Source organism: Aegilops tauschii, chromosome 1 (assembly GCF_002575655.3).
Source record: "Aegilops tauschii subsp. strangulata cultivar AL8/78 chromosome 1, Aet v6.0, whole genome shotgun sequence".
NCBI lineage: Eukaryota > Viridiplantae > Streptophyta > Magnoliopsida > Poales > Poaceae > Aegilops > Aegilops tauschii.
This window is the reverse complement of record NC_053035.3, coordinates 414,765,776-414,774,677: the sequence shown is the minus strand read 5'-3', so window position 1 is coordinate 414,774,677 and position 8,902 is coordinate 414,765,776. Positions and strand designations below refer to the sequence as shown.

The 8,902-nt window shown below is 40.9% G+C and overlaps 1 long non-coding RNA gene across 2 annotated transcripts; it reads right to left on the bottom strand.

The window, feature by feature from the left end:
- Positions 1-3,045: 3,045 nt before the first annotated feature.
- On the bottom strand, positions 3,046-5,574 carry LOC141023275 (uncharacterized). 2 transcript variants are annotated; one of them, XR_012184020.1, is made up of 2 exons: positions 5,155-5,574; positions 3,046-3,838 (listed from the first exon to the last, which is right to left on the bottom strand). It is a non-coding gene; the product is annotated as an uncharacterized lncRNA (long non-coding RNA). The 2 variants fall into 2 exon arrangements; XR_012184023.1 differs by having other exon boundaries at positions 5,159-5,574.
- Between the last annotated feature and the right edge of the window lie 3,328 nt (positions 5,575-8,902).

Below are 8,902 nucleotides of genomic sequence, written 5' to 3'. Positions count from 1 at the left end.
TCTCACGTATATACGGTGGACACTCTTGCTGGTGGTGGTATATATGGTTGACACTCTCTCACGGGTATTTCAACTCTCGGTGATGGTTGAGCTCGGTGAGCCCCTCGTGCGTTATCAAGATATAACATGAGGAGCTCACACAGATCAACCGTCATCGCTCAAAAGTTGATTTTTCTTCCTCCAAGAACAACTCTCATCAACACTCTCTCACTTATATACGGTGGACACTCTCGCTGGTGGTGGTATATATGGTGGACACTCTCTCACGGGTATTTCAACTTTCGGTGATGGTTGAGCTGGGTGAGCCCCTCGTGCGTTATCAAGATATAACATGAGGAGCTCACACAAATCAACCGTCATCGCTCAAAAGTTGATTTTTCTTCCTCCAAGAACAACTCTCATCAACACTCTCTCACGTATCTCATCGGTCACATCCACACATAGCATCCATGCATACAACATTATCAACAATTATCTACATTTTTTTCTTTTGATATAGAAAAAATGTATCTACATGGCATCCATCCATCTATCAATCCATCCATCCATCTATCAATCCATCCATCTATCTATGCATCCATCTATCAATCCATCCATCTATCTATCTATGCATCCATCTATCAATCCATCCATCTATCTATGCATCCATCTATCAATCCATCCATCTATCTATGCATCCATCTATCAATCCATCCATCTATCTATGCATCCATCTATCTATGCATCCATCTATCTATCCATCTATCTACGCACACATGGAGAGGAGGAGGGGGGGCTCACCGAAGGGAGGAGCTCGGTGTGGTGTGGGGGCGGCGGTGGAGGGGGCGCCGACCGGTGGAGGGGCGCCGGTCGGTGGGGAGCAGAGGAGAGGAAAGGAGTGGAGGGGCGCCGGTCGGTGGGGAGTAGAGAGAAGAAACAACAGGGGGAATATGCTTAAGTAGTCGACGTCACCTTTGCCGAGTGCTTGTCGGTGCGGCTCTCGAAAAAGAAATCAACTCTAGATCTAGGTTACACTTTTACCGAGAGTAACTCTCGGAAAATATGTCCCCCTAGGTCTAGGTTAGATGCGTTACCGATAGTCCCTCTCGGAAAGGTGGCCATTACCGAGAGCCGATAGTCGACCCTCCACTACTAGGGAAAAGCCTAGCAGCAGCGCAGGTTCTAGGTATATCAGTAGCGCGGGGACCGGCGCTACTAATAAGGCGCTACAGCTAACCCGTAGCACCAGCGCGTGCACACCCGCGCTACTGCTATACAAGTGTAGCAGCAGCGTGCTGCGTGGAAGCTCGCTATTGCTAATAGCTCTAGCGCGCTTTGGCTGGACGCGCTACTGCTACTGTCACGCTGCTGCTAACTTTTCTCCACTCGCTACTGCTAATTTTAGTAGTTTTGAATTTTTTTCTGCATATTTGTTTTGTATTTGAACAGGCTTTATACAAGAATCTTTAGCAGATACAAATGTCATCATGATACACATACAAATGGCTGCAAGACCACAAATGTAATCACAGCATATACATACAAATAGTCTCATCGTACTCATCATCCAACACAAAGTGGTATCTCGTCATCATCTCGAAAATAGTGATACATGCAAGTCTCGAATACTTGCAACTACAACGTTATCCATCTAAACAATGGTATACATGAGAAGAGCTATCACTATGAGTGAGAGCGGAACTATGCAGTACATGAGGCGGCCGTTACGAGTCCTGTCTCGCGCTAGCGTGAACTTCAAGTAACTAGCTTCTCCTTGTCTGCTTTTGAAGCCTTTATGGCTGGCGCCCGAGACCCCATTCACTTGCGCCTGACACTCAGGTTACTCGTTGTACACCCCCGGAACCTTCCCTTTGTACACGACATAGCACTGCTATCTCGCCATCAAGAAACTAGGTACCTGTTAGAGATGCATCTTCATCAAGAGGATGTACAATCATATGCAACAAAATATACTAGAGCAACAAGAAAAAGAAAGGGTTAGCAACTAGATGCAACATACAATACGCAAACTAATTAACTAGAGGTACGCAGGTCATCATACCCAAACTAACAAAGTAGCGTTACGCAAGTTCGGCAAGGACCGTGGACATCACAAAGTTTCATCGCTACAGAAAGTATACAAGTTCAACCGACACATATCATCATCATCGGCATCGTAAATCACTAGAAGTTCCATCCTTCCATATCATCGAGGATGGACCCTAGCTTCTTGAACGGCGTGAGGTCATGACGTTGCATGCCTAGGCGAGTTCGGACGTCAGCTCGCGATATAGGGCCGTGGTGGAACATCCCCTTCTCATCGACGACTTCTTTGATGATGATCGTCGCAATGTCCCTTTGGATGCGAAAGAAGTCATCTCTAAGTTTATAATCCGCTTCTCCATGAGATTCTACCCACTTATGGATATGATCATCATTTCTACTTGTCATGCGAAGCTTTTGGTGATCCGTGCTGAACTCAATCATGAGATGGAGGATGTAGAATCCATGTTTCTTGCTTGGTTTTGGGACATGGATGTAGCAGAAGTTAGTTTTATGCGCGAAACCCATCTTCTTGTTCCTTTGTTTCCTGATCTGCATGTGGCCACCTCTAATGCTGAAGCCTTGGAGAGCATCATCTAGAATATTCATTATGTGGGTGTAGTCCTTCTTCTCGTAGTCTCTGGAAGGGTCGAAATTCATGGCGTGGGAGACTCGCGGGTAAAGAACTATAAGGACGGCGTGCCCGTTGCTGCGGGGAAAAGACACCTCAAACTATATGCAAGTGGACTTAAATGTGGCAATAACATAACCAATAGCATCACTTACTGTTTTGAATTTTTCATATGGTCACACCAGTCTCTCATCTCCAACATTTGAAATACGGCGAATAGAAACTACAAATATATTGCTCTCCAAGCATGTTTCCTCTGACCACATATGTTTAATCTTACGCACTAGAGCTCCTTTTGCCAGAAGTTTACTTTCATTTCTTGATTTCATCAAATACAACAAGACTTCAGTTTTACCTTATTATTACAAGAAATGAAACATTCATTATCACAAACCTGCTTAGTGACTTCGTAAAGCTGCACACTTTGTTCAGGGCTACTTTGCTTGGTTGCATTGCTAGTTTCAGCATGAGCATTCTGCGATTCACTGAGAATAGGTGCGAATGTAGACACGAGATCAGCTATAATCAGGGAAGATAAATTACAGGAGGTTTGATATGATGCATAGTAAATGCACTAACTAATCACCCTTATTATGTACATATTGATCCTATATTGTTCCTGGTTGTACCATAGACACGATTATGAACTCTTCTCTTTACCAGCTCCAGGATTTATATAGGGCAATTGCTCGTCACTAAGATTATTACTATGACAAATAGACACCCTCATCTTACCACATACTGCAGATTTCCATAATTATGCCATTTTGTTACATTAGAGTTACTTGCTACTGCTGCTGCTGCTAGTTCATGACGATATCATGTGCTAAAAAAAAATCAATGGTGAGCAAATACCCTACTTGTACGAAACAGTACACCACACTTCTTCTAATCTTTTGTTTGAATATACCTGGTTAGTGAATTGCTCGCTTGGTAAAGCTGATCGGCCCTATCTAAGTTTTCAATGTGTGCTTTCTACAGCTGAGGCTCAGTTCAACTAAACATGGTAGAAAAAATGTTTGAGCTTACAAATCATTTTAATTTGACTAGTAGATTCAGGAGGATTTTTGGTAATGAATCATCCATCTCTGTAGGGCCTTGTAATTTTCCTTCATCTGGCTCTACATTTTCTGCATCCTGCCTTGGGATGCTCATGCTTCGAAGGCTACATTTTCTACATAAAGTCTTTGACAAAACAATGTTAAAATCATATGCTAATCAACAAGGCTAATGAAAGGAACGTGTGCATATAAACATATGCCAAGTTCATGCATTGCACTTGCATTATCAAATAAAGAACTAAACTATGTGAGATCCAATATGAACATACCAAAAAGTAGAAGAAAATTGCATACATACAGCTTGAGCCATGTTCTTATGATCATGCAAACAACCATAAATTTTATGCCAGATTTGGAGGCCACTTATGCTCATAGTGAAAGTGCATAATTTTATTAGTGCTATCGAGAGGCATCATGTTAGACGTATAGTACAAGGGCAGCAATGCAGGCAACATTCTTGCCAAGCTTAAGTCAGTAATATCGTCTGCAAGTGCCAATCATCATGCAAACCTTCGGTGTAACAAATTTTGACATATGCTGCTTGTGTCTATCACTACAAAAGTAAAAAAAATACTATTCGACCAGCTTTTTTTTATCTTCAAATTGCAAATATCTACTTTTACAGTGTTACCTGTTAACGAAGGCCAATTGTTCGTAATCTTTCACAGTTGCATCTTCAATCACATCCTAAGTATTGCTTTTTAACTTGTGAGACTGCATCAAACTATGAAAGGCAACTGTACAAAAGCCATATAATGCTATCTAATCTCATAACGGACAATATGAGAGATTTAGTATTAATAATAGATTGTACATTCTTGCCACCAGGAACAAATGATGTAAAACATCATGCTAATATAGTTGACCACCTATGTTAGATGTGAACCTAAGGTGAGATAGTGTTGCAAAGTGCACTATATTATTTAGATTCAGACAATAATATATATTATGCGTCAAAGGCTCACAGAACCAGCAATAGATTATGCGTCAGTAATTCAGTAACCTGATGCAGATCCTACGGTACTTCAACAAAGCATAGAAGATCACCACAAGAGAATGTGCACCCTGCTCAGAAGACATTTATGTGTTAAAACGACAAGATTTTACATCGCATTTTCCATGTTTGATTTTACTTTTACCAGACTAACAAGCCACTTCCCAATTTTGATTTGCCGGACAAACATACCAACACCATGCCATGCATTACAGACTCAATTAGAGGAAATTGATTACTCATTGTACCAATCAACTACTACAGCAACGAGCTTTGACTTTACAATCCGCAACTAGATAGATCACGTTTCAGTCAAAAAGGATCCACTAAAGGTCAACAACGACAGGCATGTTCAATAGGAACATAGAAGAAAGTAGAAGGAAACTGAAAGAGGCTACTTTTTTTAATGCTAAAAGTTGTACAGGAGATGTAATTCGAGGGAATACCTACTTGACGAGGTGGAGGCCTGAAGATATTGGATGGAGCCGACCGCTGCTTGCGGACGGTGTAGCCACGGAAAACGCGGCAGAGCTCCTGGTGGAGGATGACACTGGCGTGGATGCTTGGTGATGGTGCGGACGACGCCAGGAGGAGCGCGGCTTGGCGACGGTGAGGATGGATGCCGGCAGGATCCAACTGGCGAAGTCGCCGACGGAGGAGAATGGGAAGTAGCCAGCGGAGATAGGAGCTCGCGCCGGAGGACAGGGCATGTGGGTGTGGCTTCTTCCGCGCGGGGATGGCGGGACGAGGGGTGCACGGGGTGCGCTGCTGCCGGCGGAGATTGGAATAGATCTGGAGGTTGAAGAATTGGGGAGGTGGGGAGATGGCGGCGTGGGGAAAACATGCGGACGGGTATTAGAGCGAAAAAAGTCCAATCCTAACGCACGAAATCTAGGCGGTAAAAAATAATAATTTAGAGCTGAACAATTTTTGAAACGATTAACAGTTTTTGAAATTCATAAATATTTTGTATTTGATGTATATTTTTGAAATGCATGAACCTTTTTTAATTCACAATAATTTTATTTTTTTGAACAGTATTTTAAAAATTCATGAACATATTTTGAATTCACGCATTTTTTGTTCAAATTCACGAAAAAAATCCATTATCATGAAAATTATTTTTAATTTAAAAACATTTTTTGTACAAAAATTCCAAAATTATTTTTTTCTGGAAATTTTGTTTTTTCTAAATTATTTTAAAGATGAAAAACAAAAACAGAACAAAGCTCGAGAAAGAAAAAAATAGGGGGCTTCCCTCCGCGCTTATGGTCTGGCCCAGTAGGGCGCGCCGGCGCGAGGGACTCAATATCACGAGGTTCCTTCTTCTCATCAACAATTGTGTCACCCCTAAAAAAAAATCAACAATTTTGTCGTATATCAATTGTTTCTTGTGTTGAGTCTCTTACCTGTAGAGCAAGGTTCGATTCCTGGCAACCTCTTTAATTTTTTTGTCAGACTTGAACGGACTAAAACTGACGAAGAACGTACGAAGAAGAATAATTGGACAAAAAAAGGTTCAGAAACAATCCATTCTTTAATATTGTACTAGCAAACATGCCCGTGCATTGCAACGGGTGAGAGAAAAATAATGTTCCAAGAAAACTATAATTATGAGATATTGGAGCATATTTAGGACATCCTTTTTCTAAAAAAATCACGTTTTCAAAAAAAGTTCACATTTTTAAAAATTGTTCGTGTATTAAAAAAAGTTTGTGGATTGCAAAAAATATTCGTGTTTTCAGATTTTATTTTGAATTAAAAACTGTTTTCAAAAATTGTGTTCGCTATTTTCAAGAAACTTCCAAAAATTTGTCAACTTGTTTCCAATGCGCCGTTTCTATTTATTCTAAAAAAAAGCAAGCAGCTAATAGCTCCAGTGGCTAGAGCCACACATTCACGGCTCGATGGTCGTGAGTTTGAGACCTGGCACCGCATCGCTGTTTTTTTTTGTAACTTCTGCGTCATGCTCTGTTTCGGTTCCTGGGCCGGCCAAGTAGCAGTTTCTATGTGCGTCTGCATATTGTGTTGGACGCGGAGCTCCCCAAATTAGTACCACCTCGCGTAAAATAAAATATAGACCAATAAAATCACCTAAGCGGGACGAAATCAAGAATATCATCTTGCTTTATTAATAGGTATAGATATAGATATAAAAATACAGAGATTTTTTTGTCAGGCTTGAACGGACTAAAACTAGAATAATTGGACGAAGAAAGGTTTAGAAACAATCCATCCTTTAATATTGTAATACAGAGAGAGTAATAAATACAAGCCTCTTAATAGTCATCCGATCTACCATAGTGATAAATAGTATTTTTGACTTTTTTTCCTTGTCAGATCTAATTGTATTCAATCAGTAGAATTTTGTGTGAAAAATATATCAGGATGATATATGTGTCCAATATAAAATATTCACATACAGTTTTTTTGGGAAACCCATATAGAAAAGACCCACAATTTTTTCTAACTTTGACTCACTTCATTTACAAATACAAAACTATAGGTTTGGTTGATTTAGTTATATTTGAGAAGCCTGACATTGGTGCGGAGCGACGTTGGCTTGGTGGCAAATGGTGCCAGGCGATGGAGAAGGTTCGGCGGGGGGGGGGGGGGGGGGGGGGGGACACCGACATCGGGTGGCGGGGAAGCTCGGTCTAGGGAAGAGACCGTCGTCGTGCGTTGGGAAGTTATGGCCGGGAGGAGGAGCATGGGAGCTTTGAGGAAGGGGCGATTTCGTCGACCGACGAGGGAGCAAAGTCGAGTGACATGGGTGTTTGGCTTGGGGTTGAGCAACGGCGGTGCGAGAGCTCTGACTGTGGGAGCAACAACTAGGGCTAAATGGCGATGGGGAAGCGCTAGCTATGTATCCAATGTATGTTCGGTTCGGAAGATGAGCTCATGTGTGTTTCAATTTTAGAACAACTAATACTTGTGACTATGCAATGAAAAAAGGATTACCATTATTCAAGGGTTTCTTAGGTCCAATAATAGCGCCGCATACTAAAACGTCTCAGAAATCGTCTCTAAGCTAATTTCATATGCATACTCGTTTCTGCAAATGTCTAATTATAATAAAAGGTTTGAGGCGCTTTGTAAGCGTCTTAGAAAACGTCTTTAATTTTCTCTGTTCGTGAGCCTAGAGACGAATACAAAAAGCGTCTTAGAAAAAGCGACTATACGTGCCTATTTTGTTGTAGTGAGGATGATTGAGGATGGTTTCACACAAGGTTTTTATCCAGGTTCAGCCCCACTATAAAAGAGGTAATACTTTACTCCTCTTGATGATAATCTGGGCTCGTACAAGGGATCTCAGTACTCCCACTGGTCCTTTTTAGTCTGCATATAAGTTTTATCCGAAGTCAAAGTATCTCTACTTTGAGCAAACTTATAGAAAAAAGTATCAACATTCACAATGCCAAAAATATTGCTAGATTCATTGTGAAATGTGGTTTCTGAAGGAAATATGACCTAGAGGCAATAATAAAGTTGTTATTATATATTTTTTTATTCATGATAAAGGTTTATTATTCATGCTAAAATTTGTATTGATTGGAAACTTAAATACATGTGTGAACACATAAACAAATACCGTCTCCCTAATAAGCCCCTACTAGACTAACTCGTTGATCAAAGATGTTTAAAGTTTCCTAAACATAGACATGTGTTGTCATTTGATAACGGGATCACATCATTGGGAGAATGATGTGATGGACAAGACCCATCCGTTAGCTTAGCATATTGATCGTTCAGTTTATTGCTATTGCTTTCTTAATGTCAAATACATATTCCTTCGACTATGAGATTATGCAACTCCCGGAGGAATACCTTATGTGCTATCAAACGTCACAACGTAACTGGGTGATCATAAAGATGCTCTTCAGGTATCTCCGAAGGTGTTTGTTGAGTTGGCATAGATCGAGATTAGGATTTGTCACTCCGAGTATCGGAGAGGTATCTTTGGGCCCTCTCGGTAATACACATCATAAGAAGCCTTGAGAGCAAAGTGACTAATGTGTTAGTTGCATGATGATGTATTACGGAACGAGTAAAGAGACTTGCTGGTAACGAGATTGAACTAGGTATGAAGATACCGATGATCGAATATCGGGCAAGTAACATACCGATGGAGAAAGGGAATTACGTATATTGTCATAAGGTTCGACCGATAAAGATCTTCGTAGAATATGTAGG